This window comes from Pongo abelii, chromosome 21 (genome assembly GCF_028885655.2).
Source record: "Pongo abelii isolate AG06213 chromosome 21, NHGRI_mPonAbe1-v2.0_pri, whole genome shotgun sequence".
NCBI classification, from domain to species: domain Eukaryota; kingdom Metazoa; phylum Chordata; class Mammalia; order Primates; family Hominidae; genus Pongo; species Pongo abelii.
In genome coordinates, this window is record NC_072006.2 from 33577535 (window position 1) to 33604978 (window position 27444).

General features: G+C 48.8%; 2 long non-coding RNA genes across 2 annotated transcripts in view; one reads left to right on the forward strand and one right to left on the reverse strand.

Annotated features, from left to right (window-relative positions):
* Positions 1-27444, reverse strand: part of LOC129052104 (uncharacterized) — a 55089-nt gene that overhangs the window by 12877 nt on the left and 14768 nt on the right. Inside the window, exons 3-6 of the long non-coding RNA XR_010138788.1 lie at positions 21831-21947; positions 20814-20925; positions 17656-19044; positions 15215-16588 (exon numbers count right to left, since the gene is read on the reverse strand). This is a non-coding gene — a long non-coding RNA (uncharacterized LOC129052104). The remainder of the gene's footprint in view (positions 1-15214; positions 16589-17655; positions 19045-20813; positions 20926-21830; positions 21948-27444) is intronic.
* Positions 19253-26471, forward strand: LOC129052103 (uncharacterized). Its single transcript, XR_008516875.1, has 3 exons — positions 19253-19576; positions 20040-20134; positions 26055-26471. It is a non-coding gene; the product is annotated as an uncharacterized LOC129052103 (long non-coding RNA).

Consider the following 27444-nt stretch of genomic DNA (forward strand, 5'->3'; position numbering starts at 1 on the left):
CCTACTTGAGGGAGGAGAGTGGGAGGAGGAAGAGGATCAGCAAAAATAACTATCAGATACTATGCTTAGTACCTGGGTGACAAAATGGTCTGTACACCAAACCCCCATGACAAGAGTTTGCCTGTATTAACAAACCTGGACATGTACCCCTGAACCTGAAAGTTAAAAAAAAGTTAAAAACATCGGGAAATTCTTTTTCTCTCAAAAAACAAATTATATCTATATCTATATTTATATCTATATCTATATCTCCATCTTATGATTGTTGTTATTATTATTATGACTATGGTTACTAAGATAAGACTTTGATGTCGGTGAAAACAGTAAGGCCTCAAATGCCTGGGGGTGCTCCCAGCTTTGTCCCAACCTGCTGTGTAACTTTAGATGAGCCCCTGTCTGGGCCAGTGTCTCCTTTGTACGACGAGAGTCTGGATCCCGATGGTTGGGTCTTACAGGCCTTCCCGGAGAGGACTCAGATGGAATCCTTCTATCAGACACTCACAGGTAGAGTGGCCTGTGATCACATCATCCCGGAAAATGGGTCTTATCACAGGAACAGCAGAGTCCGGGAGCAGGGGAAATTTTGGCAAGTTTGGGGGCTCTCCCAGGATTGCTGATCCCAGGCTTGGTGTCTGGAGCTGGGCCAGGGCTGATCAAGCTTCTCTGTGTGGGGAGTGGAGGCTGAGCTGCCCCTACCCCCAACCTCCAGCCTCATCCTGCCCCCGTTCTGCTAGGCTTAGCTCTGGTTCCTGCTACCCTTCTTTCCTTTCTCTAAGTATTACTTCCTCTTGCTGATTTCCCAGCAGAAGCCGGTTTCCCTCCTCCAAAACCAGCTTCCTGCAGTGGGAGGTCCTGCACCAGGGAGGGGCACTAAGGAGGCTCACTGGGTCCCTCTGTGGCAATGTTGAGAGGGGCGGTGGGGTTTGCACTGGGACTGTGTACTTGTTGTGGTTGTTGTTTGTTTTTCTGGGAAGGCAGCAGAGAAGCCCCTCTGCTCTCCAGAGGGAACTTGGCTCTTAACTGGTTGGTAACCTTAGCAGTCCTCTCTAGGCCTCAGTTTCCCCATCTGTGAAATGTGGCACTGAATGCATAGTTTTGAGAGGCCCGAGCAGACTGGATTTTGACAGCAAGGACACAGCCACTGAGGTGCAGGCGCCTGTGGTAGCATCGGGCCATGGTAGAGTTTTTGCAGGCTATTGCAGGAGGGGGTCAGATTTCACAGGGCTCCAGTGCTCCCAGCCCCTGACTTCTTCAGGTCAGGCAGCTTTTCTTTGTTTTATTTGTTGTAACATCAGTATCCACTGAAGTTTTGAATGGAAGACAGGACTCCAAAGTTAATATAAAATGTTTGAAAGTAATAGCTAACACTTTATAGACTTACCATGTGCCAGGCACTCTTCTAAATGTTCCACACATATTACTTTATGTAATCTTACAGTAATGCAGTCAGGTAGGTACTATTATTAGTTCTGTTTTAAAGGTAAGGAAATTGAACAAAGAGAAGTCTAGTAACTTGCCCAAAGTCACTCAGAAAAGTAAGAGGGATTTGAATTCAGGCAGTCTGGCTCTTAACAAGTATTTGTTTGTTTTTTTCCAAAAAGCCACTGATGTAGCTCATCCTCTTTGCCTCCCATCTGGTGTTGGAATCCCTACTACAACATTCCACCAAATGTACTGCCTGGTCTCAGCTTGCACACCTGCAGGGATGGGGAGCTTGCTACCTCCCTGGGGATCTGTGGCCAGCTGTACCAGTTTTAAAACTCTCCCCCAAATTTATGAATTCCTTAATAAGTCCTCAAGGCTCCAAATGGTTTCCTGGGAAACAGAGCAGCTTGCTCAGCCCCCAGGGACCTGTTACGGTCTGAATTCCAGATGGAGAAATCTAGAAGGAGCCAACAAACCTCACATTTCATGAACATGAGAGAGGGCACAGGGTGGACACCAGAGTGGAGGCTCTGCGTGTCTGCTCTGAAGTCAGTTTTCTGCCTGAGCCTCAGTCTCATCTTCTGTGAAATGGCATTTACCAAGACCACCTTCTTCATAGGCTTGGTGTGAGGATTAAAAGAGATAATCCACACGCAGTGCCTGGCACTTAGGTAGCATTAAAAATTGTTAACTAGTATCTTGGTGTCATTTTTACCATCATCATCATTATCACCTATGAAGTCTCTCTTCTCACTCTGGAATTTAGGAATGACTTGGTCAGTGGCTTGACCATAGAATGAATGAATAAGGCCAGCAGCTTGATCCCTGGATCCAAATAGTCCTCTTTGGCATATGGAGAAATTGAATCTCAGAGAAGGCTGGGGACTTGCTTAAGGCTTCCCAGCTAGTCAGTGGCAGAAAAAAATGGAGTTCCATGGAACAAAGGGAGAGGAGACTGGTTAATTCCACTAGATCCTCTTGGAAATAAATGTGAGATCAAAGGTCAGAAGCAGGACCACTGGGAGTTTGGGGCCAGCTCCTTGACACTCAAGCTTCTGGGAAGAGCGCAGTGTGGGTATTAGAATGGTCAGGTGCTCAAATTCACACATCCATACATGTTGCCTGACTAGGAGTTTTTATGTTACATCTGGGTGTGATCCTGTTGCAGGGATGTAGCTTGGATTGGGCAATAGTCATAAACTTTTTGGAATTTGTTTGGGTGGCTTTGGAACACCAGGGGCAGGGCACCTCTATATACCTGAGTGATTCGGTAGAGAAAGCAGAGGTTCAGGAAGCACATATAGGCTTGAATCCCAGCTGCTCCACTGACTTGCGATGTGAGTGACCACTTCGAGGCTCAGTGTCATCATGTAGAAGATAAAGGCGGAGTTGTTGGAAGGATTAAATGTGATGAGGGCAGCTGAGTAGCTACAGAAGTTGCCAACCCAGAATCTGTCTTAACCATATTTAAAAATTAGGAGAATTGATAACCAAATCCAGATTGCCTCTTTCTTTCAAAAACTCAGAAAGATCCTGCCACCTTAAACTGCTTTTTCAGGAGGCAAAGTTGGGCATCTCTGGCCCCCTAGAGCTGCACTCTCTGACCTGTCAACCCAACACCTGCAGATGGGTCAGAGGTCAGCTTCTCCACCTTCCTAGCTCAACAAGTCTGTCCCAGGCCACAGAGGCAGCTGCCCCCGCTCCAGGAGCAAAGATCACTGGGAGAGGAAAATTCCCTATCCCTGGAGGTGTTTGCTCAGGGCCGCTACAGGATGAATATTTCCTTTCATAATGTTGCTAATCATTTTCCCCTCCAGGCAGGAGCAGAGGCTCTCCCGAGCTCCTCGCAGCTGTGGTGCCCTGTGGGCTCTTAATCAATGTTACATGGTAATTAATAATAGATCCTCCTGCTCCGTCTCCATCACTCCTGGCTTCCCACTCTCTCTGACAAGCTGGCATCTTCCTGGCCAGATGAGGCCGAAATCAAAGGCCTGAAATTAGAGCTGAAAATTTGTCCTCCAATTGCTTGTGGGAAGGAATCAGGATAGCTCGAACCCCTGGCAGGTCTGGCGCTGGCTGAAGTTCTCATTGTACCCTCTGATCCCATGGGTGCTCAGCCTTGCTTTATGGATGGGGCATCAGGCTTGGGGACGTTCGCCCATTTGTCGCAATGGTTCTCACACTCTAGCGTGCATCGGCATGATTCAGTAGGTCTGCAATGGGAACCAAGAATCAGCATTTCTAACAAGTTCCCAAGTGCTGCTGCTGCTGCTGCTCCTGGGGCTACACTTCCAGAACCACTGATTTCTCTCATCCTTTTCCAAGGGCAATTCACCGGTGCCAGGCACTGGGAATATGGCGATGAATAAGGCAGATGTAGTGCCTGCCCTCTTGTTGGGTGGAATTGACCTGGGCATCACATGATGGGTAGGCAAGTAGGTTTTAGAATCAGACATGCTTGATTCAAGTCCTGACTCTGCTAGCGATGCTCTCTGATCTGGGCAGCACCTGCCTTCCCAGTGCCTTCGTCCCTGCAGCTGTCTAATGGGGATAATTACATTCTCTGCTTCAGATGATTGATGTGAAGATCAAATGAGGAAAGGAATGTACAAATATATGCTCAGGGCTGGGTGCCTGGCTCATGACTGTAATCTCAGCATGTTGGCTGTCCAAGGCAGGAGGATTGCTTGAGACCAGGAGTTCGGGACCAGCCTGGACAACATGGTGAGACCCTGTCTCTAAAAAAAATAAAAAAGTAAAACATTAGCTGCACATGGTGGTGTGTGCCTGTAGTCCCACTTATTTGGAGGCTGAGGTGGGAGAATCACTTGAACCCAAGATAAAGGCTGCAATGAGCTATGATTATGCCACTGCTCTCCAGCCTGGGGAACAGAGTGAGACCCTGTCTCATAAAAAAATGTGCTTAGAAATGTTAGTTATAAAGAGTGATGTATCATTAATAACTATGTTATTATTGTTGCTGGGTCATTTTCCAAGATTGTGTAACTAGGCCTGGGGAAGTTGAAATTCACTTATTTATTCATTAATTCATTTGACACATATGTCTTGAACAACCAAGTATGTACCAGGTGTTGGAAACACAGAGCTGAACCCAAAAGTTAACTGTCTACCCTCATGGAGCGGACTTTCTTGTCAATAAGCAAATAGATACGTAGTAAGTCGAGAGGTGTCAAGCACGAAGACGCGAAACCAAGCAGGGCGGGGATAGAGATGTTGGAGCTGGGAGAGGTGAGCAGGTGATGCTCTTTTAGGTAGAGTAGTCAGCTGAGGCCCCTCTGATAAGGGAACCTTTTAGCAGAGAGCTGACCGGGGAATTATAGTGAGCTAGTAGTTGTCTGCAGGGGGCGTGTTCCAGGCCCAATGAGTGTAAAGGCCAGATGGGGACCAAAGTCTGTCTGGGACTAACAAGCATTCCACCTGGATGTCTAACATTGCATCCAGGAGTTCCAGACCTTCATGCTTTGTGGTTCCAACAGCCTATACATCTCTTCTCTCCTCCACACTGAGGACTGACCCTAGATCCCATCAGAGGCAACATGTGCACTTGTATCCCAGGGCTGTGTAGCCTGGTCATCAGATACCACTGGCTTTGGAGTTGGCTGGTCCCACTGTGACATTGCGTAGGCCACTTCCCTGTCTGAGCTCCACTTGACTTGCCTTCAAACAGTGGATGATAATATTACCTTCATTACAAATGGTGACAAGTGGCAGAAGAGCTCCAAGCCATGAAAATGCTTTGCAAGTGGGACACTTAGTAGGTGCTCAATGAATCGGGTCATCACTATGCCCTCCTCTCACTCCTTCCTTCCCTTCTCAGTGAGACCCAGGATCCAGGTGGGAGCTCAGACCTGGAATTCTTGCTTAGCCAGAGAGTGTGTCCCATTTGCGTAGATTTGCATAAGGCAGGGAATGGTGTGTACCTCTTTTTGCCGTTAGTTCCTGCAAGCTCACGTCACCATTTAAAAATAGGGTGTTGATCTTCCCCTTTCCCTACCATTCATTTTGTCTCTTGAAAGAATTTCAAGCTGTTAATCAAATATGCTGGAGTCGGAAGCTGTTTTTATTTTGGCCTGGTGCAGAATGGGGTCACTAGCTCTGGGCAGCCCTTGATTACCTGCTTTACTGGAGGAGAGACAACAGCAATGATCTCACAAATTGGAGGGTTCTGGAAGCTTTCAAAAGAAGAGCCAATTTTATTTTTTATGCTTACAAAAGTAGAACATATAGGTAAAATGGAAAATATAAAACAGCAGGAAAAATTCCCCAACAAATTACCCATAATAAGTGTAACCAAGCATAATCACTATTAACATGTTACTGTCTTTATTTCATGGTTGATTTTTCCTCATGTGATTTTTCTATAATTGAGATTATATATAATATATAATGCTACAGCCGGCTTTTCCCCGTGCTATAATATTATAAACTTGCAAACATCATTTTTTATGATCATGTAGTATTCCACTGAACAGATAGTTTTAAAATCCTTCCTCTGTTATAGGACATTTAGATTTGTCCAGTTTTTTTGGTGGGGCTGGGGCAGGATGAGGAGGATATTGTAACTGTAACTGTCATGAAAATTATGTTCCTGGCTTTTTTCTCTGCTTATTATGGGTTATTTTATCAGAAGAGAGCTCAGAAGTAAGATTACTAGGATATAAGAAGAGTGAGATAAGCTTAAGACTGTGGATAGATTTCACTGCATCTCAATCAGTATCTGAATTCAAGAATGTACTTTTGAGTTGGCATTGTCATAGCTTCCTCTATAAACCTCAAAGCAACATGGGACACTCTGCCATGGGATTTGATGGGCTCCCAGCCTGCTGCTCCATGACTCCTGGTGCCCCTCTCACACAGGGAACACTCAGCTCTTTGCTGGAGTGGATGCAAAGCTTGGACAATCAGCTTTCTTATAACATCTTTGGGCAGAACTTGTTTATGAAAGTATCTGGAATTCAAGGATACTCAAGCTGTGTCTTCAAGGCTGTGTCTCAAGGCTCCACAAGTCCTATTTTACAAAAAATGACTTGGCTTTGTGTCAGTTAGGAATGAATGTCTTTGGCTCAAACAAATATGCATTTCCAATCCAATTTTTCATAATAAGAAATCAAGAGATAGCATTCCAGACTATGCACAGCTGCCCAACAATGTTGTCTAGCCTTGAGGCTCTATTTTTCTGTTCTGCACTCTCTGGGACTGTGGCATTTATTCCTGCAGTTTTTGCCTCATGGTCCCATGATGGCTGCCACACCTCCAGGTATCAAATCCTCATTCCAGGTATGAGGAAGAAGGAAAGCTAAAGGAGCAAAGGAATATGCCATCTAAGTCTATTTTTTGCACCAGGAAGGCAAAAGCTTTTCTAGAAGCCCCACCTAGGAGATGCTTGCATCTCATTAGCTAGAACCAAGTCCTGTGGCCATCCCTGAACCAATTGTTGGTGAAGAGAAATAAGGTTACCAGGAACTTTGGACCAATCAAGATTCACCCCCAGAGCTCATGTTAGGGGCCTACCCTCTTTGAGATCAGTGGCTCACCAGTGCTGTGGACACAAATCAGTTTCCTTAGCAAAGAATGGGATGGAATAGCTGAGATTACTGGGATATGTGTTACTAGAAGGAGGACATTGTCATAGGCTTTGTGGAAGATGTTATGATTTTATCCCAGGGGTAAGCTCTCATTGGCTGATGCCCATTTATTTCTCTTGCCCAGTGATTGGCTCAGAGATAAGCACATGGTCTAAATAGAGCCAGGACATCCAGTCCGTAATGAAAAGAGTAGGCTCCTCTTCTTTTTGCAGTGGGGTACTTGAATATGATGCCCAGAACTGCTGCAGCCATTTTGTTCCTATGGGGTAAACCAGGCTGAGGATGAAGCTTACGAGTGTACAGAAGAGGGGATAGAGACACAAGGGAATCCTCAAGAGATGGAGCCAAGGCCTTGATGGAACTCTACCTGAGGCCCTTATGTTTTCTAGACTTTCAGTCTCAAAAGCTAACATACTCTTCCGGTTGCATAAACCAGCTTGACTGAGGTTTCTGATGCAAGTAAAAGAATGATAACTGACAGAGATGCAAACAGGAACTTTGAGAAAAAGAGTTATGTGGTTAAATAAGTTTGAAGAACTGGATTAAGCAAAGTTTGACAAACTTTTTTTTTTTTTGCTTCCCTTAGATTCTTCTATATGCAAATATGTAATGTGAAGCTTCAAGAGGGGGAGATTTCATGTAGCATTTCCAGAATGTATTGTCCCCAGAATTGTTTTATCGTGGGACAGTACATCATTGGGAAATGCTGACAAGCCTAGCCCCTACCCTATAAACCTTGAATTTTTGACTTGAGATTAGACATACGGTTAATGTAGACAGAGTTAGGAGGCGAGTCTAAAGGGAAGGCAAAGGTTTCAGTTCCCGGAACATCTCCCCAGTTGTCTCTGCGTTTCCTCCAGAGGGACACATTGCATCAACTAGATAGGAAAGAATGCTAATTGCAATTAGACACAAAGGAAATTCCAGGAAGCTCCAAGTAGCCTAGAGAGCCTCAGCTGGGTGACAGGTTAAAACTGATTTTTTCGTCCCCAGTTGCCTACATGCAACACACACACACACACACACACACACACACACACACACACACACATACTCCCTTCACCTTTAGTCCATGGCTTCCTGGATGGCAGGGTTAAGTGTCTTATTCATCTCTTTCTCCAGGACAACACAGAGGGCCTGGCACTGAGCAGGTGCTTATAAATCCAGCCCCGACACTTGGGAGACATCTGGGAAGAATGTCACTGACAACTTGGCCCTATTGCCACATTTCACAGATGTGAAAACTGAGATCCCGAGGGAAGGCATCTGCCCAAGCTACAGGGAAAGCCAGAGGCAGAGCCATTCAGGAAGAGAGCCTGATAACCAACCCCATCCTCCTTCCCCACCTCCCCACCCCCTACCCCACTCCGCCAACCCGGCTGCCATTGCCTCCTGCCTTTCCTACGCCCCCTCCCAGCCTCCTGGTCAGGAGTTCAAGACCAGCCTAGCCAACATGGTGAAATCCTGTCTCTACTAAAAAAATAAAATAAAAAATTAGCTAGGCGTGGTAGTGGGCACCTATAATCCCAGCTACTCAGGAGGCTTTCTAATTATTTTATTTATTTTATTTATTTATTTATTTATTTATTTATTTATTTATTTATTTATTTTGAGATGGAGTCTTGCTCTGTCGCCCAGGCTGGAGTGCAGTGGCACAATCTCTGCTCACTGCAACCTCTGCCTCCCAGGTTCAAGCAATTCTCCTGCCTCAGCCTCCTGAGTAGCTGGGATTACAGGTGCCCGCCACCATGCCTAGCTAATTTTTTATTTTATTTTTTTTAGTAAAGACAGAGTTTTGTCATGTTGGCTAGGCTGGTCTCGAACTCCTGACTTCAGGCAATCCTCCCGCTTTGGCCTCCCAAGTGCTGGCATTACAGGTGTGAGCCACTGCACCCGACCTCTTTTTGATTACCATGAGCTCTAGAATGCTGCATTCCTGAGGCCATATCCAGGCTCAGTGGGGAAGAACACCCTGATCATTTAGTGATGTCTGCCATGGACAGTGGGAGCAGGGCATGCCTGCCAATGTGTTGTCATTATCCTTGTAATATAGTGCAGCTGAATAAGGAGGGAGAGCAGAGGGAGCTGTGGGAGCCACCAGGGAGCCTAGCCTGGGGTGAGTTCCAGCCATCTGGAGAAGAGGGCAGTGACCCTGGAGGTGACAGAGAAGTGGGAGTTTGCCAGGTAGAGAAGGGCAGGAAGAGGATTCCGTGCTAGAGCAACCTGGAGGAGCAACTGTGCAAAGTTCTGCAGCGGTGCTTTAGGTACAGCTTCTTACAGCTGGCAGGTACTGTGGTGGTGGGGTAGGGAGACAAGAAGGCCATGAAGAGTGGGACCAGATCACACAGGGCCTTGAAGGCCACTATTAATGTTCTAGATGTTATCCCAGGCCAGGGGGAGCTATGGTGGAGTTTTAAGCACTCGCCGAGTGACATTGTCACCCTCTTCAGAATGGCCCCCTCTTGCTCTTAGTGGGGTGGATGGGAAAGGTTGGGTGGATGCAGGGGTACCAGTAGGAGCCCATGACAGCCGTCAGGTGGAGGGCAGGAGCCAGATGGAGCAGTGCTGTGGAGAAGTGGCGGCAGGAATCAGGCATTTGAGTCGAGCTGTCTTGAGGAGGTTGCCCACCTCCCCTCTCCATGAATGTTTAGGGAGTGAGATGAGGGCACCTGGGGCTGCAGGGACCAGCTTTTCCAGATGAATCTGCTGCCTCTGAGTAAATCAACAACTAGAACCTTACAGCTGTGGAGCTGGGGGCTGCTCAGAGCAACCTTGAGCCTGCAGCTGCCCTGGGCTGCCTGCAGAGTGAGGAGCCTACAGGGCTGGGCTCTGGGGAGATGGACCTTGGCCACCAGCTACCCAACAAGTGCAACAAGATTGCCCTGGCAGGAGGGGCCAGGTGAGCAGCTTCACTCCTGCTTGTCTGGGTTGGGGCTCCTTGAAAAAAGTATGTGGGAGCCTGGCTAGCCCTAATAACAGCAACACATATAAAAACAATAAGGGCTCTCCTGACATCAGCATAGCCATCATAATGTACCCCAAATCTAAAAGCTGCCATCATCTCTGTGGCTACCACCTTCATCCCAGATGCCATATCTCACCTGGATCTTCACCACAGACTCTCCACTGGCTTCCCTGCTTCCATCCTGCGCCCCTCCAGTCCATTCTCCACGTAGCAGCCAGAGGAATCCTGTTAAAACAGAAGTCAGGTCATGTGGCTCTTTTGAAGGAAATCCTCCAAAGGCCTCCATCTCACAGCTGAAGCCAAAATCCCTACATGATAATCTGCTTCCCTCCTCGGGTGGTGGGGGGCCACCTCCCATTTATCTTCCTCTCTGACCTTGTTTTCCATCATTCAAGATCATTCCTCTCTGGCCACCTCGGCCTCTGGGCTTTCCCTGGGGCATAACTGGCTGTGAACATTTATGCCCCAGGACCTTTGCACCAGCTGTTCATTTTGCCTGGAATGCTCTTCCCCCAAATATTTGCCTGGTTCCTCTATTACCTCCCTTGGGTCTTTGCTCAAATGTCACCTTCTTATTGAGGCCTTCCCTGACCCACCGCCTTATTTAAAATTGCATCCCCTGAATCTACTCTTCTTGGCCTGCTCCCATGCTTTTTCTCTATAGGACATATCACCACCTGATATGGTTTGGGTGTGTCCCCACCCAAATCTCATCTTGAACTGTAGCTCCCATAATTCCCATGTGTCATGGGAGGGACCCAATAGGAGGTAATTGAATCATGGGGGTTGGTCTTTCCTGTGCTGTTCTTATGATGGTAATAAGTCTCATGAGATCTGATGGTTTTATAAAGGGGTGTTCCCCTACACAAGATGTTTTGCCTGTGCCATGTAAGATGTGACTTTGCTCCTCATTTGCCTTCCGCCATGATTGTGAGGCCTCCTCAGCCATGTGGAACTGTGAGCCAATTAAACCTCTTTTCTTTATAAATTACGCAGTCTCAGGTATGTCTTTATTAACAGCATGAGAACAGACTAATACACCATCTAACATACTATGTATGTATTTTACTTATTTAGGAGTCTGATCCTTCCCTTAGATTGTGTGCTCCCTGAGGGCAGGGACCTTGTCCTTTTGGTCACTGTTGAGATTCCAGCACTGTGAACACTGTCTGGTGCGTAATATGGCCTCAATGCACTTCTGTTAAATGGTTGAAGGAATGGTATCACTTAGCCCAATGTGTCTGACACTGGCTTTCACCTTCTTAACAACTCTAGGAAAGCTACATTGTGAATTTTCGTTCTTTTCTCTTTTCAGTTTGGAGAATTTCTGTTGACCCATCACCAAGTTTCACTTTCCTCCCCTGTGTCCAGTCTGTTGCTAATCCCATCAACAGAATTCTTCCTCTTTGATATCACATTTTTCTTGCTGGTTCCAGCATTTCCATTCAGCTCTCTCTCTCTTTTGTTTTTCATGGTTTTATTCTCTCTTCCTAAACTTCCCATCTGCTTATGTACGTTGTCCACCTTTTCTGCTAGGTCCTTTAATCTATTTATTACCATTATTTGAATGCCCTTGTTTGATAGTGGATGATCATTTATTGAGTACTGTATGTCAGACATTGGGATAATGGATGACTTTAACCCTTTTAACAAGTTGAATTGGTTGAGAAAATGGAGGTTTAATAGTAGGAAGTAACCAAGGGGTGAGGGCATTGGGATTCCAACCTCAGACTGACAGCAGAGCTTTTGTTCTAACTAACTCTGTTAGTCTGCCTTTAGCTACCAGCTCTCCCAGAGACCTGGGCTCAGTTCACCAGTTTATTCACAATGAAGGATCCAGGTGGCCGGTCCCCATGGCACCTCACTGTGGCCAGGTCTCTGAAGAGTAGAGCCAGCTCAGATGCAAGCTTCCCCACTTGGCCTTCCAGACCCCTACCATCTGGCCCCATCCACTTTTTCCTTCCCATTCCCAGGGCTCCCCTGCAGGGAGCCAAGCTGGCCCCTTCCTCTGCCAGAACCACTCTCCACCTTGTTCTCCATCTCTCCACTGCACCCCAAACATGGCTTTTCTGTGTCTCATTCAATGATTCGGGTCACTTAACATGTATTTAATCAGCTTGGTTTCTGGTCTCTTCACTTACCAGCTGTGTGACTTAAGTAAACAATTCGCTTCTCTGTGCCTCAGTTTCCAAACCCATGAAGTGGGGACAATGGAAGGACCTATCTCAGGGAAATGGCATGAGGATTGGCGAGTTAGACCACATATCAGTACAGAACCAATACAGTGCCTGCCTCTCAGCCAGTCCTTAGTAAGTGTTAGCCATCATTAACAGTGACAGCTATGATGTGGGAACACAAAGGTGGCTCAGGCCTGACCCTGCTCTCTTGGATCCCCCAATCCCGAGGGGCATCAGGCATGTAAACCCAATCCCTGTGATCAGGGATAGAGATGGCACAGGCCGGGGACAGCCTGGAAGAGGGGCACTTCCTTTGCCTGCCTGTCTAGCCACTTGGCCGATCAGAGGGACAAAGTCACTGGGCTGTGAAAAGTCCAGCTGGCCAGGCCATGGCAGGAGCCCCCTCCTGCTGGCCCTTCCTCCAGTCCCCACCCCAGCCAGCCACATTTGCTCTTGTCAGGCAGAGAGGAGGCTGGGCACTGCACATGCAGGGCTAAGACTGAGGTTGTGCACACAGAGACATAGGTAAGGTGTGAACTTAGGCATGCCAACTTGCATGCTATGAGGCATATCAGCTGGGGCAAGTATGCTCAGTCAGCCAGATAGACACAGACAGACACATGCATGCAGAAAGAGCCCTAACATCACAACAGCTCACACATGGCTCCTAGTATGTGCCAGGCATCAATCCAAGCATTACACATATATTCATTTATTTGATCCTCACAACAACCTTATAAGGTATGTTTTATTAATATGTCCATTTTACTGATAAGGAAAGTGAAGCAGAGAGGGGGTTGAGTAATTTGCTCAAGGTCATACCCAGTAAGTGGCAGACCTAGATTCCAACCCAGGGAGTCAGGCTACAGAGACAGAACTCTTAATGGCTGTGCAGATCCATGAAACACATGCACAATGACACACACTCATTTTGGACATGCAGACATGGATACATGCCTCCTGCTGAACATGGATACCTTCCCAGGGATGTATAAACACAAAGACAAGATGAAGATGCCCATGCATGCTTGCATTCACACAGTTGGGGAGGGCTAAGTAAACCACTGTTTAACTTGTGGGCAGCAGACTCAAGACCCCTACGCAGCCATAAACACTCAGGCAGACACACTCAGAGGTAGGAATGCACATGCTGTGTGTACACGTGCTAAGACTCCTTCCACAACCAACACACAGAGAAACGGAAAACAGCAATCACGATGGATTCTTATAGTATCTGCTCAGGCTCTTAGCTGACTTCTCAGTTTCCCTTCCTCTCTCTACAGCAGCAGCAGCCCCAGAAGGGTGGGGGCTTCCCCCATGTGATTCCCCAACGTGTTTGGCGCAATGCCTGGTAATAACATACGCTCACCCTTTCTGGCTTTCCTCACTAGAAAGAGTGTCAGGCCCTTTGCAGTTAAAAGCTTCACTTTACAGTCAGACAGGCCCAAGATATTGCTCTCAGCTGCCCTACTTGTGAGGCAAGGGATTTCACCATTCCAAGCCCACCACTCTCCCCCTAGAACATGTCCTAGCCACGGTGGCCATTGCTCCTGTACACCAGGGATGTGCCCACCTCAGGGACTTTGCACTTGCCTTTGCCTGGATAAATCCCTGGCTAAGTCCGTTTTGTGTTGCTACAGCAGTATACCACAGAATGGGTAATTTATAAAGAATGGAAATTTTCTTTGGCTCATGGGTTGGAGGCTGGAAAGTCCAAAATCCAGGGGCTGCATCTGGTAAGGGCCTTCTTGCTGCATCATCCCATGGCAGAAGGTGGAAGGGCAAAGGGGGTTGGGAAAGAAAGAGAGAGAAGAAGGGAGTCATACTCATCCTTTTATTAGGAACGCACTCTTTCTTTCTTTTCTTTTCTTTTCTTGTCTTTTTTTTTTTTTTTTTTTTTTTGGAGATAGAGTCTCACTCGGTCGCCCAGGCTGGAATGCAGTGGTGCAATCTCGCTCACTGCAACCTCCACCTTCCAGGTTCAAGTGATTCTTCTGCCTCAGCCTCCTGGGATTATAGGCACCTGACACCATGTCCAGCTAATTTTTGTATTTTTAGTAGAGACAGAGTTTTGCCTTGTTTGGCCAGGCTGGTCTTAAACTCCTGACCTCAGGTGATCCGCCTGCCTCGGCCTCCCAAAGTGCTGAAATTACAGATGTGAGCCACCACGCCTGGCCTAGGAACCCACTCTGTCAGTAACCAACTCCTGTGATAATAGTGTCAATTCATTTATGAAGGCAGAGTCCTCATGACCTGATCATGTCTTTAAGGTCCCCCCTCTTAACACTGTTGCATTGAGGATCATGTTTCCAACACATGAGCTTTAGGGAACACAGTAAAATCAGAGCACCCCTTCACCTCCTTTAGGTCTTAAATGTCACCTTCCCAGTGAGGGCTTTCCTGGTGTCGCTGTTAAATTGCAAACCTCCTCCACTCACCTCCCTTGCTCTCTCTACTCCCACCCCTTCACTCTGTACACTTCTCCATTCTGTTCCCTGCCCCCACAGACTTGTTTTAATTATTTATTTATTGTTCATCTGCCCCACTGAAGTGTAAGCTCCATGAAGGCAGGATTGCTTCCTCACTCTGGTGTCTCCCGAGCCCAGAACCATGCCTGGTGTGTAGCAGGAGCTCAGTGACTCTGGGGAATGGAGAATGCGCTTCGCTTCATAGAAGGGTAGGAGTAACAATGCCCTTGCAGGGTAGTTGGGAGGCTGGGGAGAATCACTCATAGACACTACATGGGACATAGCATCACCTCAGAGCTCTTTTTTTAAAAATCACATACCTATGCTCTGCATGGTAAGAGTTTCATGCAACAGCTGAGTGAACTCAGTGAACCCTCAAAGGGCCCCTTGACAGCCACTCCCCCGTCCTCTTTGCCCACCCTCCTCCCCGGTTCACCACTGTATGCTGGTGGACATGTTTCCAGGCCTTTCCCATATATTTACATCTGCACAGATATAACATGTGTGTCATAGGTATGCGTCATACGTCAATAAGATCATTCTCCATTTATTTGATAACTATTCATTGAGCACCTACTATGTGCCAGGCATTGTCGTGAGGCATGAAAAAGTGAGATTCCTACGCTCCAGAGCTGACACTCTAACAGAGTAGCCAGCAGACAAAGCTCAAGTATTCTTCCAGGTAGTGATATTAATAGATGTTATGAAAGACATACATTTAGGTAAAGGGATAGAGGAGGATAGGAATGGGGTTGTGGGGGGGTGCTTTCAGTCCAGGGGGTCAAGGAAATGTCTCCTCTGAGGAGACATTTGACTTGAGCTTGGAGGATGGGGAGGAACAAGCCCTGAAGATATCCGGGACAGATTCTTGGTAGAGAGGACATCGGGTGCCAAGGCCCCAAGCATGGCATGAAATTAGTGGGTTGGAGAAAGAGTGAACAAGCCAGCAGGGCTGGAGCAAAGTGAGCAAGGGGAGGGGCAGGAGATGGGTCAGGGAGGTTGGGTGCAGAACATATGGGGTGGCATGGGGAACGCAGGTTGGGGCATACAACCAGAGCCTCAGGAAGATGGAGCAGAGGAGAGGGCTGAGCTAGGATTGGTTTCATTGGGGTTTTTTGGTGCAATTTTTTTTATTGTGGTAAAATATACACAGCATAAAACTGGCCATTTTAACTATTTTTAAGTGTACAGCTCAGTGGTATTAAGCACATTCATATCATTGTGCAATCATTACCATCATCCACATGCAGAGCTGTTTTATCTTTCAAAACCGAAACTCTGCACCCATTCAACACGAATTCCCCCGTCCCCCAGCCCCATTCTACTTTGCGTTGCTATGGATTTGACTACTCAAGATGAATCATATAAGTGGAATCATGCAGTATTTATCTTTTTGTGTCTGGCTTATTTCCCTTAGCATAATATCCTTGAGTTTCATCCATGCTGTATCATGTGACAAAATTTCTTTCCTTTTTAAGGCTGAATAATATTCCATTATATGTATATACCACACTTTGTTTATCCATTTATTCATCTGCCAATGGACACTTGGGTTGCTTCCTCCTTTCGGCTATTGTGAATGATGCTGCTATGAAGATGGGTGTGCGGATACTTATTTGAGAAGCTGCTTTCGGTTCTTTTGGGTGTAGAGCCAGATGTGGAATTGCTGGGTCCCATGGGAATTCTTTGGCCTGGTATTTTATGTAACAGAATCCAGGGGCTACCAGGGGAGAACAGCCACCACGGAAGGGCAGAAGCTGGGAGGCCAGCCAGGCAGCAGTTGTTGCAAGGCGCCTTGTCTTATGTAACAACCTCTCCTGCAGATCCCTCCAGGGTGGCACAGGGAGTTCTGCCTGTCTCTTTAATGATTCAGGGCACTTTCACTTTCATCCTTTATTTGGGTTCATCCCAGCTCTGGAAGTCAGGTGGGAAAAGGCCTATGATCCCCTTGGAGAGACAGGGACAACGGGGCTCAGGGAGGGAGAGTGTCTCAGCCAAGGTCACTGGGCTGTGACGCTGGTGGAGCCTCTAGGATGTCCTTCAACCCTGGGCCTGCCTTGGGGCTGATGCTGGGGGTAGATGACTGCACTGTGAGTCTCCCTTCTATTCCCTACTCCTGCCAGGCAAGGCTGGGCAGCTGGAGAGAGCTCACAGCCAGAGCCTCTGTGCCAAGACATTAATGAGCCTGAAATCCAACTCAGGGTATCCCTGGGACCTGGAGAGTGAGAAGGAGGCAGCACCCTAATTAGCCACCATTCTTCTCACCTGCAGCTTAGGGAGCCCACCCCAGCAGCCCTGCCTGAGGCTGCAGGTGTCTCCCGGCAGGGTTAGGAGCCCTGAAACTGGCCGCTATTGGCTGTGTGTCCTCTTTCTGTGCCTCAGGCCCAGGAATGCATCCTGAGGAGGACAGTGAGAATTCCATCAGAGCCACAAGAAGTCACACCCCACCCGGGCTGGGGTCTGACCTGGGGGTGGGCAAATCTTAGGGCCCTTCCTCTCCTGGGATCAGTTCCTCCCTTTTTAAACTTTCACTTTTTGGCTGATGAAGCTTTGTGGGATGAAAGGAGGAATGGGAGATGCTGCTTCCTTGGGTTGGGGGAGCAGGATGGAGAAGGGGCCAGGCCCTGTCTCGCTGGTTTCCCTCCCTCCTATGGGCATCCAGGTCCCAGTCTCTTCTACCCATTCAGCCCCTTCCTCCTTCCCTTCCTTCTCTGCATGATCTGTCCTGTCCTCACCAGCTTAGTCAGCTCAGCCACAGGGACCTCCTTGCTTTCTTCAAACAAACCAGGAGTGGGCCTGCCTCCGGGCCTTTGCACTCACTGTTTCCTCTGCCCGGAACTCTCTGTCCTAGATTCTATCTCATGCCTCCTTTACATCTTCACTCAAATGTGGCTTTTTCAATGAGACTTTTCCTGACTCTCCTGTTTAAAACTACAAATTGCCCCACTCCTCCCTGGCGGATCTCCACACCCTTCCCTGCTTTGATTTTTTCCACAGCACTTGTCATCACTTACCACTGGCATATATTCAGTTACCATTCTCTTTCCTCTAGATTGCATGCCCTGTGAAGGCAGGAATTTCTGTCTTGTTGGCTTCTGCATCCCCAATGGCTGGCACAGAATAGGAGCTCAGTAAAGATGTGCTGAATGCATGATTTCAAGGACCATCCATGGTCATTGCCATCACCCTGGTCCAGCCTGCAGCCACCCTTCCCCTGGATGCTGTGACAGTCCCCAACGCTGGGCTCCCGATGTCCTGTTTTGCCCCATCCAGGCAGTTTCCTGCCAGCAGCCAAAGTGAGCTGCTTAAAATGCGATTCTGACCAGATCATCCTTGATAGAAACCCTTTCGTGGATCCCATGTTATGGAAAATGAAACCCACAATACATCACTCAGTCTTCAAGGCCCTGCCTGCTCCAGCCTCCAGTTACTCTCAAACTTATCCCCTGTCTCCTCCCTCCATTGTAGCCACACTGATCTCTTTGGGGCTTCTTGGCCACATGGAGCCCTGCTCAGACCTCAGTGCCTTTGTACCTCCTGTTCCCGCTAACTGGGACACTCTTCTCTCTACCCTTTCTGGTCAGTTCCATCACATTCCTTCTGTTTCAGGCGAATGTCACCTCCTCAGAGAAGTGTTCCCTGACTAACCTAACCGGTTCCTCCACCGAGTCACTCTTATCTGTTGCTTTGTTCCTATACTTATTGTCTCCTGAAGGAGACTGTGAGCTTCCTGAGAGTAGGTCCTTGTTAGCTCACTTTTCTCAGCTCGGAGGAGGCACGTGGCACATAGTAGGTTCTCAATAATATTGTCTGGCTGGATGAATGAAGGTGTCTGAGCACACACAGCCATTTTCCTCGTTATTCCTCCCTGTCCTCACAAGCTAGGATTGCGATGCCCTTTTGACAGATGATGCGATTGAGTCTCAGAGAGTTTGGGCAAGTTGCCTGGACCACACAGGCAGTGAGCGGTGTGTGTCTGTACGTCCTTTGTGTGTCTATGTGTGTGTCTGGATGTATCTCTGGGTGTCCAAGTGTCCTGTGTGTGTGTCTTTGGATGTCTGTGTGTCTGTGAGTCTCTGGGCACCCAGGTATTCCTATGGATTTGTGTATGTCTGTGTGTTTGCAAGTACCTTTCTTTGCTATGCACATGTGGCTGCCATGTGCATATCTCTGTTTCTCTGTGTGAGTCTGTATCTGTATATCATTGTGAGGCCCTTCATGTCAGCTGTCCTAGTGTCTCTGTGTGCCCCTAAGCGTGTGTGTCCACAGTCCAGCTCTGTCAGCTCTTCCAGCCCCCACTTGGTGGTCCATCTGATTCCCTGCTGCCCCAGGCTCCTCCAGGGCTCTAACAGCCTGTCGTCTTCCAGCTGTGGGGTCCTTGAGTTCTTTGGGCACCTGGGGAGCTGGAGCAGAGGAGAGAGGCAGGCAGTCAGGCAGGCACTGTGCATCCCTGGGGCCCACAGACCCCAACCCGTGGAAACCCTCGCTAGCCCCAGGATTGGCTCCTGACTTAAAATTGCCAATCCCTGATCGAGCTGCCAGGAGCCCCGCACTGGGCTGGTTCCCATGGCAACGTGGAAGCTGCCAGGCCTCCCGCTCATAAAACAGGTCATAAAGCAGGGGGATGGGAGGAGGATCAGGGGCTGCCCAGCTGAGGGAGCGGCTGGCTGCTTGGGGGCTGCTGGGGCCACTTCCCTTGGAGACCTGGCCATGCACCTGTTGGCAGCCAGGCCAGGTTCTGCTCTGCCCCTCACACTGAGCAGCCTCTTTGTGAATGGAGTAGTCATGGCCCTCTAGTTCTGCCTCTAGGTTTGACGTTGCGTGGATCCAGGAATGCTTTGGGTGAAAGGGCCCAGCAGGACTGAGGCCTAGGAGTGAGCTCTGTAACCCTCTGTCTCCCATCAGCAAAACTGAGAGCTAAGGGAAAGCAGTGTGGTGAGTGGAAATAACCAGGCTTGAGAGTGCACTGGGTTCAAACCCAGCTCCACCTGCAAGCTGTGGGACCCCGGGCAAATGGCTTCAGTCTCTGAGCTAAACTTGTTCACCTCTCAAATGGAGACAAAAATGGCATAGAGTATTCATGAAAATTAAATCAAAGTTTATAAAAGCTTCTTATGGTGCCTGGTCCAGAGACCAGCTGTGGTTGTTAGAAATAATAGCAGCTATTATAATAATAGTGATAATTCTGTGCCAAGCACTTGTCTAAACACTTTACACGTAGCAGTTTATTTTATCTTCACAAGTGATAATTATTCCCATTTTACAGATGAGGATGCTAAGGCACAAGAGGTTAAGTGACTCACTCAAATCACAGAAACCAGGAGAACTCCGGTTTAGACGTGGAGTTGGGGTGCTTTCAGCCACAACCCAGTACAGCCTCTCTCTTCCCTCCCTGCAGAATCAGTGAGGCTAGGGGAGGAGTCAGCATGAGCCCCAGCCAGCCTCCTCAGCTCCAGGGCCTCCCCACTGCAGCCACGAAGAGGAGAGGGCTTGGTGAGTGTGGGCTTGGTCTTCCAGAAGGACTTGGGGAGGCAAGTTGCAGGGATCACAAAACAACCTCCTTCAATACCCTTTTCCCATTGCTCAGAGGGAGAAATTGAAGCCCAGAGAGGGCTAGTGACTTGCACAAAGTCATATAGCAAGATGGTAGCTGCAAGGATTCAAACCCAAGTCCCTTTCTTTGGAGCCAGTTATACTCCCAATAAGCCCTACGGCTGCCCAAGCACCCCGGGCCACTGGCAAAATTGAGAAGAAAGCAAAACAATAGCGGCAACAGTAATTCCTATGTATTGTGGATTTAGCAGGTATTGGGTATTGCGCGGCAACCCTTCACGTGCACCTTGTGTAGTCCTCGCTGCAGTCCTATAAGGTTAAGGCACATGATACACATTATCAACATCACCCCCATTTTAGAGATGAGAAAATTGAGGATCAGAGAGGTTATGTGATTTCCTCCAGGTCAATTCAAGAGACTTGAACCCAGACCTGCTGATCCCAGAGCAGCATACAAGGACCCAGCCCTCAATCCTGGGGTCTTTCTGTGGTGTAACTCTTGGGGCCTGCCCACGGGGGCTGCCTTGTGCTGACCACAGCAAGGCCCAGGGAATGAGCATTTCTCCATCCATCCATCTGTCTACCTACCTATCCGTCTGTACACTCAACAAATATTTACCCAGGGCTTTCTCCATGCCAGGCAATATTCAGGCATTGGGAGGCACACAGCAGTGAACAAAGCAGGCAGTGCCTGGCTTCGTGGCCCTCATACCCTCGTGGGGAGAGGCAGGCTACAAACAGAGAAACAACAAAGATATGTGTCAGGTGGTGGTGAGGGCTATGGAGAAAAACAAAGCCAGAGGAGGGGGCAGCGCAGGATGGCGGGGTCGGAGAAGGCTTCTCTGAGGAGGTGACATTTGAACGGTGATCTGAAGGAGGTGAGGGCTTGGGCCGTGTGGGGATCACTAGAGAAGGGTTTCTGGCAGAGGAAATAGCAGGAGCAAAGGACCTGAGGTGGGAGCGTGCCTGGCATATTGGAGGAACAGAGAACAGGTCAGTGCAGCTGGAGACAGCAAGCCAGCGGGAGGGCGTTGGGGATGTGCAGGGGTCAGTGGGAATCGGACCTAGGGCGGCCCTGTCAGGTTTTCTTCTGAGTCAGATGGAAGCCATTGGAGGTTCTGGGCAGAAGCGTGGAATCATCTGATTTAGTTTTTAAGAGCATCCTCTGGCTGCTGCAGTGAGGATGTACTACAGGGCTCAAAGGAAGAGGGAGCAGGGGTTAGAAAGGCAACATAGTATGTGGGTGTCAGATGGCAGAGGCTAGGGCCATGCAGAGTGAAGGAGGTGGAGAAGGAGGCCCAGATCTGAATATATTCTAAAGGCTAAGCCACAGGATTAGGGTCTGAGAACCCTCTAGGATGGCTCCAGGTTTTTGGCTTAAACCAGGATGAAATTGTCATTTATGCAGGTGGCGAGGACTGCTGGAAAAGCAGTGCGGGCCCGGGCTTTGCACATCTCAATTCGTTTGTGCCTTATATTCCTCAAGCATCAGAATCACTGGAGGCACTTGTTAAAGTCCAGATTTCTGGGATCCTCCACCAGAGTTTCCCATTCAGTAGAGCTGGGTGGGGCCTGAGAATGTGGATTTCTAATCAGTTTCCAGGTGATGGTGATGCTGCCGGTCACAGGACCTCACCTTGAGACCCACCGATTGTTGCAGCTGGGGAAGTGGAGGCTCACAGCCGGAAGGCGACTGGTAATAAAGTCATAAATTGAGCCAAAGCCTCTTCAGTCCTTGGCCAGCTTCTGGACCCTGATGGAGAGAGAAGGGAACCCTCAGACATTTGTCCCCAGAGAATGGGAGGTGGGTGTGGTTGGAGCTCCTAGGGACCCTCTAGTTTCTGCTTCTGTTTCCATGGAGGCCATAAAAAAGGATAGTGGCCGAGCGTGCATGTGACATGCATTCTCTGCAGTTTCTCCACCCCCGGATGTAATCCTGTCTGGCTTCCCTGAGCCCTGTGCACAGGAGGGATTCTGGAGAAGCTTGCTGCAAGACCCAGCGGTGTCCTCATTCCTTTGTTTTACAACCGTTTGCTGTGTTCACATGCCGCAGTTGTCAGGAGTGCTGTCCACCATCTGAGTTCATTTCTGGGTCTCCTCATGTGGGGCGTGTGGAGAGGCTGTACTTTCCAGCCCTCTTGAAGTTAGGCACGGCCTTGGCACTTGATTTCTGCCAAGATCTGTGAGCAGAAGTGAGGTGCGTCTCTTTCTGGTGGGAGCCTCAAGAGCTGGTGAGCAATTTGCTGTCTGCATCCCCTGCCAGGGAGACTGGTGGGTTCTTCAAGGGAGGGCTCGCCAGCCTGGGCCCCTGACTGTGGACGTTATGGAGGAGAGGCTCTGCCAACTGGAGATGGACATGGAACCGGAGTAAGAAGCAAACCTGTGTTTTTTTAAGCCAAGGGTTGGCAAATTTTCTTGGCTAGAGAATGAATATTTTAGGCTTGTCGCAGCTACTCAACTCTGCTGTTGGAGCAAGAAAGCAGGCACAGACAGTACGTAAGCGGGTGGTTGTGGCTGTGTCTCGATGAAACTTTGTTTACAAGATGAGTGACCAGCTTGCAGGCTATAGTTTGCCAATCTGTTTGAAGTCTTGAGAATTGGGAGTTGTTTGTTCCTGCAGCATGAACTAGCCATAGTGACAATTGTACCTTCCATAGTGACCTTGCTGGCCTAGACAACAGAACCTACTATGCCTATGCAAGCACAAGGCAGTAGATAAGGAAAGTGTATTTGACTTTGGCTGGAGATCTTGTGGTTCTCCTCTCAGATCCTCTTCCCACCCTTCTCCTTGCCCTCTGTCCTGAGTGGTTGGCCTGCAGGGATTATGTCAATCAAGGGAACCCTTGTTGTCTGGCTTTCCATTGGATCTGGCCCATTGGGAGCACTGGTGGGATCTGGGAAGAGATAGGATAGTGAGGCTGGCGTATTTATTCCCCAGTTCTCTGCCTTCAAGATCCCCTCACGCTGCCTGTGTCCTTCAACTGAAGGCCACATCTCCTAGTGGGGGCTCTCTCTTGTCTCCTGGTGACAGCAACTTCTCCCTTCTCCCTCCTCTCACCCTTTGGGCCCATAACAGTTCGACTTTTACCAGCTCTGAGGTACTACCTTATCCTTTGTGGTTTGCTATACTCTTTTCTCATCCCTCCTAAGTGATCTCTTTATTAAAATCAAATCAAATGACCCACCTGGAGGGTGCCATCTGCTCCTGCTGAGACCCTGACTGCTACTGCTTTGAGGCACACATGTCTGGGCTTGAATTCTGATTGAGTCACTGCCTTAGTTAAATCATGTCACCTCTGAGACCCCTGGGTTTTCTCTTCTGCAGACTGAGGCAAAACTAACCTCTAGGAAAGGAGGAGGGGTTTCCTAATCTATGGTATCTGTACAATGTCAGGAGGCATCTCAATTAGTGTTAGGAAAGAAGGAAGGAATCCTCATGACAGCTTGGAGAGGGTGGGGCCTGAGTGCTACTTGCCACTTGGGAAATGAGGCTAAGGCTGTGTGGGATGGAGTGTTCCGGGGCTCTGAATGGGCCTGAACCCTGGACAGACATCAGCACATCCACCTCTGGTTCAGTCCCTTCTGGGGATATTGCTGGAAAGGGGTCCCTCAGGACAGAAAACGAGGCATCAGCTAGGCCCAGGTTCAAATGTGGGCTTTGCACTCCTTGCTGTGTGACCTTGGGCAAGTGACACTGCCTCTCTGTGCTTCATCTAAAAATACATATACAAATACCTACCTCAATTGAGAAACAGAACAAAAGGCAGGCATCCTGACTCTCTTTTTGACTGCTGTATGCATGGTATCTAAAGCAGTACCTGGTGTATAGTAGGTGCTTAATGCTTGTTACGTGAATGAATGAGTAAACAAATGCATTTGTGTAGAGCACTTAGCACAGTTCTCACCTGCCTGAATTCAGCTTCTGATGCTACCAGTTTCCAGCTCTGTGGTCTTGGGTACCTCATTTAAATGTCTTCATGTTGAAGATGGGATTCAAAAATACCTACTTTGTGGGATTGCTGAGGACTACATGAATCTTCACATGTGCCAGGCAGAACCAGCACTCACTCATGTTAACCATCATTGGTCACACTTTTGCTGGGGGTCAGGCTTTTTAAGCTGTTTAAGCTCTTTTGACCACCCATACAGCCGTCAAAAAGAGATTCCGGATGCCTGCCTTATGTTCTAATCCTCACTCGAGGTAAGTATTTTTACCCCTATGTTTAGATGAAGCACAGAGAGGCGGTGTCACTTGCCCAAGGTCACACAGCAAGCAGTGCAAAGCCCACATTTGAATCTGGGTGCCTGACCAGTTGGCCTACTGGAATTACCCCCGGGTTGGGGACAGAAACCTGGGCAACTTGCCACATGATATTGGATGACTGTTGCCCTCCAAGAGCCTCAGTGTTCCTATCTGTGAAGTGGGAGGTGGTAGCTGAAGTGGGAGCCCTCTGAGCCCCCGTGTAGATTGCATCTGCACATGGGTCACTTTCGGACCAGGCTGTTGCAGGGGATGCCCTATGCACAGCCCCAGAGATGGGGCATCTAGATGTGAATGGACTCAGGGCAAGTTCAGGGTCAGAGCCCTCCTCACATGCCTGGGCCGGTGGCAAGCATGTGCCAACACTACTACTACACTACATCACAAACACTACTACTAATGGTATTGCTGACCTTATTATCATCATCATCATGAGGTGGGAGCTGGGAGGAAGCCCTCACTGGGGTAGGGGTCCCAGCTTCTGGGCCCTCCGCCCTGTTCCCGATTCCTCTATCCTTGCCCAGTGGTGCAGGGGGGAGGTGGCATCCCGTTGGTGCTCAAAGCTGGAAGAGACGTTCTTCACAAGTGCCATCCAGCCTTCCTTTTTTAACTGCCACGAGCTGACTAATGCCTCAGAGTGTCAGTCCCTCCCGTTCTGGGTGGCCATGCAGGGGTGTGAAGTGCCGAGAGGAGAGGAAGCTGCTGCCTTCCAGAGCTGCGGGCTGCCTGGGGTACTGCAGGCCCTCAGGGCCTGAGCCCAACCCTTGAACATACGTCTCCGAGCCCCTGTCCCTCTGTCAGGGATCCTGTATACTCTCCAAGCTCTCATGCCCCTCTCAGACCTCAGCCTCCTTTCTGAGTCTCCCCATCCTTTTCGGGTCTCCCTATCCTTTTCGGGTCTCCCTGTCTCCCCTCCGAGCCCCAGCTCCCTCTCTGGAAACCAGTCTCTTTTTTGCCCTCCTCCCACTTCCCTGTAGCAGTCCCTTGACAGATGCTGGCAGGGTTGCCTGCAGAGGGCCCAGCCCTGGCCCGGGTGCTGGGAATCCTGGCTGGAGCCTCAGTTCAGCCAGTGGCTCTTAGGGGACTTTGTGAAGCTCCTGTTCCCATTCAGGTCTCGCTTTCCCTATCTGTGTAATGAGAGGGTTGGACTGGATGGGTGAGAAGTCCCCTTCCCACACTGAGCCGAGAAGATTCCATAGAAACCCAAAAACCTTCCAGTAGGGGGTTGGGGGTCCAGCGCCCCAGCACAGTTCCTTGCATGGTGCTGGAGCCCCTTTCCCCTTTCCTCAGGGGAAAGTTCATTGCCTCTGAACAGCACGGGCTCTTGGCAGCTATCTCCTGGGTAGATTTTTGGATGTGCCTTACTGTTAGAACCATAGTTCCAACTCCTCCCTTCCTGACGTCAGCAGTGCCTCGTCCAAGTGGGCCCCCAATGGTCTTGATTCCATCATATTTTCCACCTTGCACAATCTAAAACTTGACCAAGGTGTGCACCTCTTGATGCTGGCCAAGTACTCTCCCCATAGATGCCCTGGCTGGTTAATTTATCACACTGAGGGCACAGGACGCTGCATGAACTTATTTTGATGGGCTGTGCAGGGTTTCGGAACTCTCTGGCTCCAGGGCCAAGTCTGGTTACTGCGGCGGCCGTGAACGTGCACTGCTCAGGTCTCCTGCCATGGGGAGCATGATTGACTGACAACCCCAGCTGCTGTCCCTTGGGATGTGCTGCCGTGTCTATGCTGAACCCACATTTCCTGTGGGCTGCTCTCAGCCAACCACCGAGCATGGCAGGAATACTAAAGGCAGGCCCACTCTGGAGAGATGAAGAACTCTTCCAGTAAGTGACTTTGGCTCAAGGACTCTCCATTGGCATGGCTTAACCTTGTTTGAATTGTACTGCAGTTCAAGACTCTTCCTACACAATCTGCCTTCCTTCTCCCTCTCCTTCCCCAGGTGCCAGACCTGCTTTCTCCTGCTCCCTCTCTCAATAAATCTCTTGTATGCTGAATTCAATCTTGACATCTGCTTTTCAGTGGACCACCCTAACACAGTTATTACCTACTAGGCTACTGAAGTTATGTTATACACAGGAATTGATAACAGCAACAACTAGTATTTAATGAGCACATATTGTGGGCCAGGCCATATTTCATCAACTGTTTACTTCAACCTCATGAGGGAGGAACTCTAACCATCCCATTTTATAATGAGGAAACTGAAGCTCAGAGAAGGAAGGAACTTACTCAAAGCAGAATTTTAAAATGACTGTAGAGTTTCCAAATTTTTTGTTAATATCTCTCTCACCCTCTATACAATACGAGCTGGTGAGTGTAGATATGAAGTCACTTTTTGCTAATAATCGTGTCTCCCTCCTCAGAGCCTCATGCAGTCTCTGGCATGTAGAAGGCTCTTGATAAATATTTGCTGCAATTGCCAATGAATAAATGAGCAGTAAAAGAGCTGTGAACAATGGCCAAGCGGCTTAGCCACATTGCGAAAAGGCTGCAAAAAGAAGAAGCTTTTCTTTGAAAGTCCTCGGCCCTGGTAAAACATGAGGGTGTGAGTTTCTATATTTATTAAAACATATTTAGCTTCTCTTCCTTTCTCTTTCACACCCGTCTGCTTCATACTGGGGAGGCAGAGCCGAACAATGGAAAGAACTAGTCAAACGTAGTAGGATTCTCCTGGTTTGGCCACCTACAATGTTCTGTGCCTCAGTTTCCCCATAAGATGGGAGTAGTAATGTCTACTTCATCAAGTGCCTGGCTCTGGCAGAGAGAAGACGGAGTGGGCACACAGCAGGTCCTGTGCTCCTGCCAGTGTCTCCTGGTAGCCCACAGAGGTTGGGCACAGCCCCATGCCAAGCTTGGGCCAACTGGGAAGGTATGGTGGCTGCGGTGGCTGCAGTGGCTGTCACATCAGTCCCCAGAGGGGCTCAGGAAGCCCAGTGCTGGCAGCCTGCTCCCTTCCCCCAGCTGCATAGAGG